At 33.9% G+C, this 9,517-nt stretch overlaps 1 long non-coding RNA gene across 1 annotated transcript; it reads left to right on the forward strand.

Moving 5' to 3' along the window:
- Positions 1-3,068: 3,068 nt before the first annotated feature.
- On the forward strand, positions 3,069-7,452 carry LOC148771791 (uncharacterized). The gene is made up of 4 exons (XR_016030528.1): positions 3,069-3,435; positions 3,845-4,095; positions 6,588-6,976; positions 7,058-7,452. It is a non-coding gene; the product is annotated as an uncharacterized LOC148771791 (long non-coding RNA).
- The last annotated feature ends 2,065 nt before the right edge of the window (positions 7,453-9,517 follow it).

Raw genomic sequence — 9,517 nt, forward strand, 5'->3', positions numbered from 1 at the left:
AGAAAAGGAAAAAGAATAGGCAAACATCTCAGTGAACTTTCTAAATCGGGAAGTTTCCAAATTTAGAAAGTGCACTGAATTAGGGTTTCCACTTTTAGAAAGTTGGAAATTGAGAATTGGCACTCGTAATGACGAGGACATTATAATTATTCCGAAAATATAATTGTTACAATTTTCCGATCATGGAATTGATAGAGACGAGCAAGTAAAAGAACTAACGAACTTAAGTTGTTGGGCCCGGTCCAACTTAAGCCCGTTAGGGTTTTATGCAAGACACTATAAATACTTGATTTATAGGTCTTGCACATAAGAGAACACACGAACTAAACCCTAGATGCTCTCACCTCTCACGGCCGATCACAACCCGCGGCCACCGTCGCCGCCGTCGCCACCATCTCGCCGGAATCGGCCATCCATTGGCCGATCCTTTTGGTAGCTCTTTTCTCTTTTCGTTTCTTTCCGTTTTATTCTAACTACTTCGTGTCTAGTGCCACGATCGATCTAGTAGATCGAAGTATACGAGGTGAAATCCGAGAGGAAGAAGATCGAAGATCGAAGATCGAAGAATCGAGGAGCAGCACACGAGCTGACGTCGCACGCAATCCCACGTGCCGCCCGAAGACAGCGCGTGAACCGCACGCGCCTCCGTAGCTCGGATCATCGCCGCTGCTGCATCGTCGTTGCTGCCCCGGATTGCACGGATTGGTTTCCGTGGCAATCAAGCTTTGCTTAGTGCGCCTACCTCACGCTTCAAGAGGTGAAGTTTCGAATCCATTGTCGTTAGATTCTGTTACATTTAAATTAGAATATGCATGTTCGTTTAAGTAAGATAATTGTATGATTTTATGTGACTAGATGAAATTGTTTATTTACTGCGAGCATGATTATTTCATTTAAACGCGAGCATGCTAGTTGATTTAATTTCGATTAAGTAATTAAGCATGTATGTTGTTTTTAATTTCGCAGGAAGCGCAAAGGTACGCAATTAATTGTTTTCAATTATCGGGCATGTGTTTATGTGTTTTAAATTCGTTTAATTCGCATAAAATTTTTGTTTTCCGCTGCGTACACATGCCCGTTACCCAACAAGTACATGGTCCATGTATCACTAGATAGGCCATAATCATTTCTAACAAACTGATTAATTTCCTTATGCATAACATTAATAAAAAAATTATCTTTCAATGCTTCTGCGACATTCTTAGGTTCAATAGAGGAAATAAAACATGATGCATCATCAACAGCACATAAGGTGGACAAAGAAGATAATATTACCTTCTCTTTATAGTTTACTTTTTCCTTACCCCTTGTGCTAATTTTATCAAAGACATCTCCAACAACTTGTGAGGTGGGATGATTTTTTTGAATTCTGCTAGATGGCTCTTTTCCGCACACACATGTCCTTTGATCATCTGTATCATAATCAGATTTATTTATATCTCCTGAAACTGGGCAGGGTGTTGTTGGAGGTATTGTTGCACTTGGAACAACACTTCCATTACTACTCACTGATCTTGAAGTGGACGTTGTAGTAGACTTGTCCTTGTTTGGTACATCTTCATCATTGAATATCTCATACTGTGTCATTATACAACCTGTTCTCAAAATAACCACATGATAGAACACTGATTATAGGTCAAGTGTTGGCTCCAATACCAATTGAAAGAATTCAATGCCTCTGAATTCGTGTAAATATTATAAGTTGATATAAAATAAGAGATTTCTTTCAAACAATAAACAAAAAAATTTAGGAGTGAGTCATTGTTGAGAATCATGAATGTTACTTTTGTTGATTTTTTTTTTTAACATGGAGTTAATTTATGTTATATCATACCCACATAGGTTAAAATAAAAACCAAGAATAATGAAAAGTTACCTACTCGTAATTCTTTATGATAAAAAAAAAAGAATTAATAAAATAAATAAGAAAAACTGTGCTTGAGTTTTCGTCAATTTTCGTTCTTCGCCTTTGTTGTTTAAAATTCCGAGCTTATGGTGTAGAGATTTGTTGTTTTTATAACCTTTTCTTGATATGATTCAATTTCCGCCACTTCGCCCTAGCATGATTTGTTGTTCGATTTTGATCATGTTGGAGTCCGAATGTTGGGATGTTGCGTGAAATAAGAACTATAACCCTTTGCAAATAAATAGTTTTAGAATTTTAAAGGATTCTAACAAATAGCTTTCCAATGCCGCTAGACTCAGGTGATATATAGTTTGTATAAGAGATATATGCTCGAAATAGTGGAGACTGCCAAAGCTGTTACGAGATTCCCTCTTCCATTTGTATTTAATCCTTATTTGCAACTTTTTTCCTTTCTTTTGTAATCATTTTTACTTCATGGTCATCTAATTATCGTTTTCACCTACATATGAAACACAAAATCTATTAATTAAATCACAGATATAATTAAATCGAAACAAAAAACCAATGTAAAGTAAACGTATTGAGTGTAAAATCTACACTCAAAAAGTAATAAAAAAAAAAGGAAGATAAATAAAGCGTAGACTAAAAACAATACTACACTATTTGGTGTATTTATTAATTAATTAGTAATAATTTACATAATTGTCATTCAAATTTTATGTAAGCAAAAGACATTTTTGTCCATGCATAAAATGGAAGAAACTACTTATAATTCACACTTATATATATATATATATATATATATATATATATATATATATATATAACAAATAAAAAATAAAACATAGTAATAGAATATTTCTTCGTGTTGTGATTATAAATTAATTTGATATTCGTTTTCCTTTTCTTTATAAATATTTTGCTTTGAATATAGGGGCTATTTCATAAAAACCCCTCAAAAAACTTTCTATTAAAATAAATTCAATTTTTTATTCAAAATTTTACATACACTCAAATTATCTAGGATGCCCCAACTTTTATTAATACTAAAATCGAATAAAATCAAGCGAGATTCGCAAATCCGGCCAGATTGGAAATTCATAGAAATTTCTTCCGATGCCATCTAATCTGGCTCCCACTTTATCCCCCACCAATGGCGGTCGTGCTTTTATAAAAAAAAACAATATGTTATCTTTATATAGGGCAAATTATGGATTACCCTCTGATGTATACCCCTTGTAACAGATACCCCCTAATGTACCATTTGTAACAGATACCCCCCTCCATCCACCAAAAACCGTGAAACATCTAACAGTGTTAACATAATGTGTGCAAGTACCATATTATCCTTGTTGAGGTGGCTGAAAAACCCTAAATAACGAAGGACTAAAACAAAAACCAAGGGAAAGACTACGCAGATTACTAATTTCTCTCCATTCTCTCCCAAAAAAAACCCTAACCTTTCTCTAAAATCCGATCTCTGTAATATCAGTATTGTTGAAGGAAATCTACGAAATGACAATGGCCATCGAGTAATCGTAGCCAATCTCTAATAGAGTAATACACATGTTAGTGTTTGATGTGCTATTCCATGATTTTTAATTTTAACAAATTGAGTTTTATTGAAACGGTTCATTTTTTTTTTTATGATAATGGATTTTTTATTTTGGTATTTGTGGCTTTGTTTTTCTGTTTTATTTGAAAAACATCCATACAAAATTATTGGGGAATTTTATTTACTCAAAAATATTGGTGGGTTAATTTGGACTCTACAGAGAAGAATCTTCCCAGTTCTTTTGAGTTAAATTCTTAGCTATTTGGACTGTTAAGTTGCTATTTTATTAATTATTGATTGAGAAAATGACTATTTTATTTTTAGTGCTTAGAATTTTTTTTCATTAACGAGACCTTGCCTTCTCTATTTGTTTTGGATTTTCTCTTATTTGATTCCCATTCTTTTTTTATTTGAAATTATAGGAAATATGGAGGATAATTTGTTCAGACTGAGAGTTAATCATGGTGGAAAGCTGATAAGAGAACTAGCAAGAGCTTCTTATTTGGGAGGGACTATATCAGTGATGGCTGATCTAGATCCAGATAAAATGTCATATTTTGAGATAATAAATCTTGTCAGAGATTTGGGGCATTCTTTTACAGCACTGATTTGGTATTTGTTACTTCTCAAATCAATGAACGATGGGCTTCAAATGATCGATAATGATCAGAGTGTATTGAAATACATTTGTATGAAATTGAAATATATGTGGAAGAGATTGATATTAATGTGCCCCTGCTACAGTATATGGAACATACACAGCAAGAAGAGGCAATCTTCTGTCCCATAACATCATATACATATCCAATGGCTGAGACTGATGATCTTATTGTGGATGAGAGTGATGATGAGACTGATCCCACTTATTTGGCCGACAGTGAGAGTAGTGATGATGATGATGTTGTAGTATCTGATTTTAACTATTTTGCTGAAGATGACAGACGTAGTGATACATGTGATCCAGTGGAAGATGACCAAGAGAAGGAAGTAAATGCGGAGATTGAAACAACGGGTTCAAAAGAGATAGAAGTTTTTAATGGTGGGTATGAGAGTGACGTTCAAAGTGACCCGGAGATCTTGACCAGTCCCCAAGATTCCGATGATGACAACTTGACGCTGAAATTTCCTCAATTTGATGAGAAAAGAGACATGGCGAATTCAACCCCCAAAGTTGGACTTCTGTTTGTGAATGTTAAGGTATTTAGAAAATCCATCAGAGAGTATGCCATTAGGTCTGGTTTTGAGCTAGATTTCTTAAAGAATGAGAGGCACCGAGTCACAGCAAAATGTAAGGAGAAGGTTGTACATAGAGGATTCATGCAAGCCTATATGGAACATCAACAACTTTCCAAATTAAATCACTCAGGGGTGAACCTCATATTTGTCCCAGAAAATTCAAAAATACAACAGTAGATTCCAATGATTTGGCAAATAAATATCTGCAGAATTTTGTTGATGATCCTAGCATGACATTAAATTCATTCAAGAAGATGGAAAAAAGAGATGTCAATGTTTTTTCCTCGAGGATGCAGTTGTACAGAGCAAAAGTGAAGGCATTAGAAAAGATTCAAGGTAATGTGAAGCATCAATATTTTAAAATCAAAAAATATGCCAACAAGGTACTTGAAACTTACCCTGGCTCTACAGCAATTGTTAAAGTTGAAGGCCCTCCATTATATAGAGCAATTACATTTCAAAGATTTTTTGTTATGTTTGTTGCACAAAGAGATGGTTTTATAAAGGGGTGCCGGCATATAATAGGCTTAGATGCATGCTTACTTAAGGGTTCATATGAAGGACAGTTGATGGCAGCCATTGGAAGGGATGGGAATAATCAAATGTTCCCATTAGCTGTTGCAGTTGTTGAAGCAGAGTGCAAACAGAGTTGGAGTTGGTTTCTACATGCTCTGATTAATGGATTGCGTATTAAAGAGAAGATATTGACATTTATCTCAAACAGACAGAAAGGTTTAGTTGAGACTTTCAAGCAGCTAATGCCAACAACTAAGCATAGGTACTGTGTAAGACATTTATATGCCAACTTTAAGCTGAAATTCTCTAATATTGCATTAAAGGACTTGATGTGGGCTGCTGCTAGATCTTACCAAGAGGAAGAATATACAAAGAATATGAATGCTATAAGGCTGAAATCACCATAAGCATATATGTGGCTGAAAATATTCCCCAGAGACATGGTGCAAACACAAAATCTCACCATTTTCAAAGTGTGACATGCTGAGCAACAACTTATGTGAGTCGTTTAATAATTACATCAAAGAGGCTAGGGATCAGCCTATTTTAACTATGCTTGAGTCACTTAGAAGGCAGTTCATGAGTAGAATTCAAGAAACAATAGATTGGATTGGAAAGTACAAAGGCAGATTATGCCCCAGAATACAGCAGAAGTTGGACATCAACAAGATGAAACGAGTAGAAGAGTTTGAGGCAGTTAAAGCAGGTGCTGGGGTTTGGGAGATTATTCAAGGATTTAGCTCATTTATCGTTGATCTTGTGCAACACAAATGCTCTTACAGAGAGTGGGATTTAACAAGAATACCTTGTGCCCATGCAACATGTGCCATGATCACAGATCATAAGAAACCAGAAGATTATGTCCACTTTTGTTACTCAGTTTCACAGTATAAGCATGCTTATGGTTCAGTCATTTATCCAGTGGGAGACCATAATTTATGGGATATAAGTGACATAGAATGCATTCAACCTCCTCCATATAAAAGACAATCTAGAAGGCCTAAAAAGGCTAGAAGAAAGGGACTTGATGAGATCAACAATGGAGGTAGAGTATGCAAGAGAGGGAGTGTGATGTCTTGCTCTAACTGTGATGATGACACACATATTAAAAGATCTTGTAAGAAACCCCCAATAGAGAGGCCACCAGCAAAATCTGCATCAGTAAGCTATAAATTATTTTATTATTTCGTTTATTGTATTTCTTATCTTATTTTGGTTATTACAATCAATAAATTGATTACCATTTTCGCAGATTCATAGTATTGCATCTAGAGATCTTATGCATAAATCTTAGAGGCAGAGGAAGAGGAAGGAGTCGAGGCACTACAAATGTGGTATGAGTTAAAAATTTTACAATCAATTTTAGGTAGCATTACTTTCACAATATTCTTAGCTTTTCTTCATTTACTGCAGACTTCTAATATTACACCTAGGGATCCCAACGAATGCACATATTTCAGAGGCAGGGGAAGAGGAAGGAGCATAAACACTACCAATTGGGTTGGATGAGTTCAAATATTTTACTATTAATTTTAATTAGCATTAATTTTACAATATTCTCAACTTTTTGTCAATTGTTGTAGACTTCTAATTTTGCAAATAGGGAAAGAGGGAAGGGCAGAAATTTGGAAAGAGGCAGAGGCAATGGTCCATTGTGTGGAATAGGCCTTTGGAATGGGATTGGAATATCAAACACACATACCTTTGTACCCTTGTCAAATATACCAACTGCACTTAAAAGCACATATGCAGCCCTAAGTGAACCTGGCATCAACAACAATGCACCTCCACCAAAGAAAATGGTAAGAACACTAGCTTATTTTATAAAAAAATTATAGCTTTGATTATATCTTGATAGTACTAATGTATATCTTTATATGCAGAAAAGTAGGTTTGGTGATATATTTGTCTCCGGTCAATCTTCTAGCAACAAATTCATGGTAACAAGAGCTGAAAATGAGGAGCTTGAGTTTGCTAACTGGGGACAAGACTAATCTATGAGCATAAGTAAGAGTTTTTGATATATTATATAAGCACAAGTTAAACGCTCATATATTTTTTGGCAAATACTATAGGAAATATAGTTTTTGATATAGTTTTTGATATGTATGCATTATACAACTTGAGACAAGTACAAGTACAAGTACTGTGACTTGTCATTATTAGTTGCATACATCAAGTTACATATAAATACAGTAAATATTAAAATTACAAACACCTTTATAACTTTCTCAGTTATTTTTGTATTTGAGTAACTGAGTATGTGTAGTTTGAGCAATTTGTTTGAACTTGGCCAATTTTATTTTTGATTCTTGAGCCTTAGCCTCTAGACCTTGAATGATTATCTTCATCTCCTCATTTTTTGTTGTGAAATTGAATACAGCTTCTTCAAGTTTCCTGATTTTTTTATTCTTTTGGTCTAGAAATTCAAGCATTGATTGGCCAATTTGAATTCCCTTCTCACAGATTTCAGGCTCTAACCAGTGCAAAAATTTGCATCCATTTGTACTCTACAATAAATTAAGTAGATGCAATTAGAGAAGTCAAGTTAGTTTGAGGCGTACTTAGAAAAAAATTGGTACTTACATCCCAATTTTCACAACCGGCAAACTTACGACCGAGGTTTTTTGACGTCCAAGTTGTGCGAATTTGTGCGGGTCTCACACACCTACAATTTATACCTGCAAAATTTGACATGTAATAGTTAGAGGAGCGACATGAATCACGTGAGAAACGAGAGTTTGCCGAGTTAGAACCCCCCGACATCGTGTAAAAAAAAATCTTAAATAAATACAGTGTAATAAATAAATTATTGTGAAAATTTAGTGTATTTTATGTGAAAAAATATGTGCAAATGCATGTGAAATTTGATGTCAAATTGTGCGTGAAATGTGCTGAAAATTGGATAAAATGTGTGTAATAAGCTTGTTCATATATATAAAAAATGAAGGGGTATTTTCGTCCACAATCCCAACGGCTATATTATTGGGCAGTTATGCACCTCCACGTCAGCATTTTCAAACAGTAATATCACAGTTGGTGGATGGAGGGAGGTATCTGTTACAAATGGTACATTAGTGAGTATCTGTTACAAGGGGTATACTTCGGGGTATACTTCAGGGGGTAATCTGTAATTAACCCCTTTATATATGAAATAAAGGTTTTGCCCCAAATCCTAGGCCTAATTTTGTGAAATATTTGTTGACCTAGGATTATTTTTGTCCGTTCACTGTTCACTGTGGAAGTAAGTTTTTTTTTTTGCTGGTTGTTTTTTCTGCAAAATATTAACGCACAAATGAGGGATAACCTACCTTCCCCACGTTCTCCACAATCATTCGATCATGTTTTAATAACTCCCACGTTTGCACCCATATAACCGTTTTGTCTTCTCCTTATATTTTTTTCTCGGGAATATCGATGCTACACCCGGTTAACATATCCGGGTGGCTATCCTCTTGACATGTGGCTTTTATTCATATTTTAATTAATTTTATAATTGGATTTTGATTTTCTTTATAAATTAATGATTTACTAAACAAAATCCCCTATTTTATGTAAGTTAGGTTATTTTTTGAGTTTTTTTTATTCCTCCTTTCGTTCTCCGTCTTCAGAAATCACATGTAAACAAATATCTATGAAGTTTTTGGTCATTTTCTGACAACTCTTTAATTAATTTTTGGGTTTATGTTTTACATAATATTAATCCCACTTTGCACCCTTGAAACATACCATTTTGGCACTTTTCACCCTAAAAAAAGTTTAATAGCACTTTACACCGTCGAAGGTGGAGCTCATTGAAATGTATGAAGGGTATTTTAGTCTTTTACACATCTGTGCACATTGTTTGGATTTTTTGTAAACGAAATTTTTATGTGGACCCTTTTATGATAAGTAGCTCGTGATGAGCTTATTTGTACTAGACCCTATGTATTTGAAAATATTTGACATGGGATATATTATAAGTTTTTTATTTCCCCTTTTCAGAAATTTGAAGATATTTTTTATAGTTCAGTCTAATAATTAACACATATTTTAAATATTATAATGATGGGTATACAAATTAGAAAATTTTAAACTGTTACAAATATATTAATTAATGAAAATTTTTAGATTGATTGTTTTCAAATTAGTTAGTGAATATTGAGTTGAAATCTGTTCAGTATACTTGGATAATTTGTGAAATAATTAAAATTATTTTTAAAAATTAATACTATATTCAGAATTCGTAATTTTTTGGTTTAAAAGTTATCTGTTATATGAAAATGATTCACAATATGGAATACAATACTACATATAACTTTGCACCATACTATAATACTATACCTTTAACTTAATCATATGGT

Source organism: Erythranthe guttata, chromosome 3 (genome assembly GCF_056151865.1).
Source record: "Erythranthe guttata isolate IM_541 chromosome 3, IM_541, whole genome shotgun sequence".
NCBI classification, from domain to species: Eukaryota; Viridiplantae; Streptophyta; class Magnoliopsida; order Lamiales; family Phrymaceae; genus Erythranthe; species Erythranthe guttata.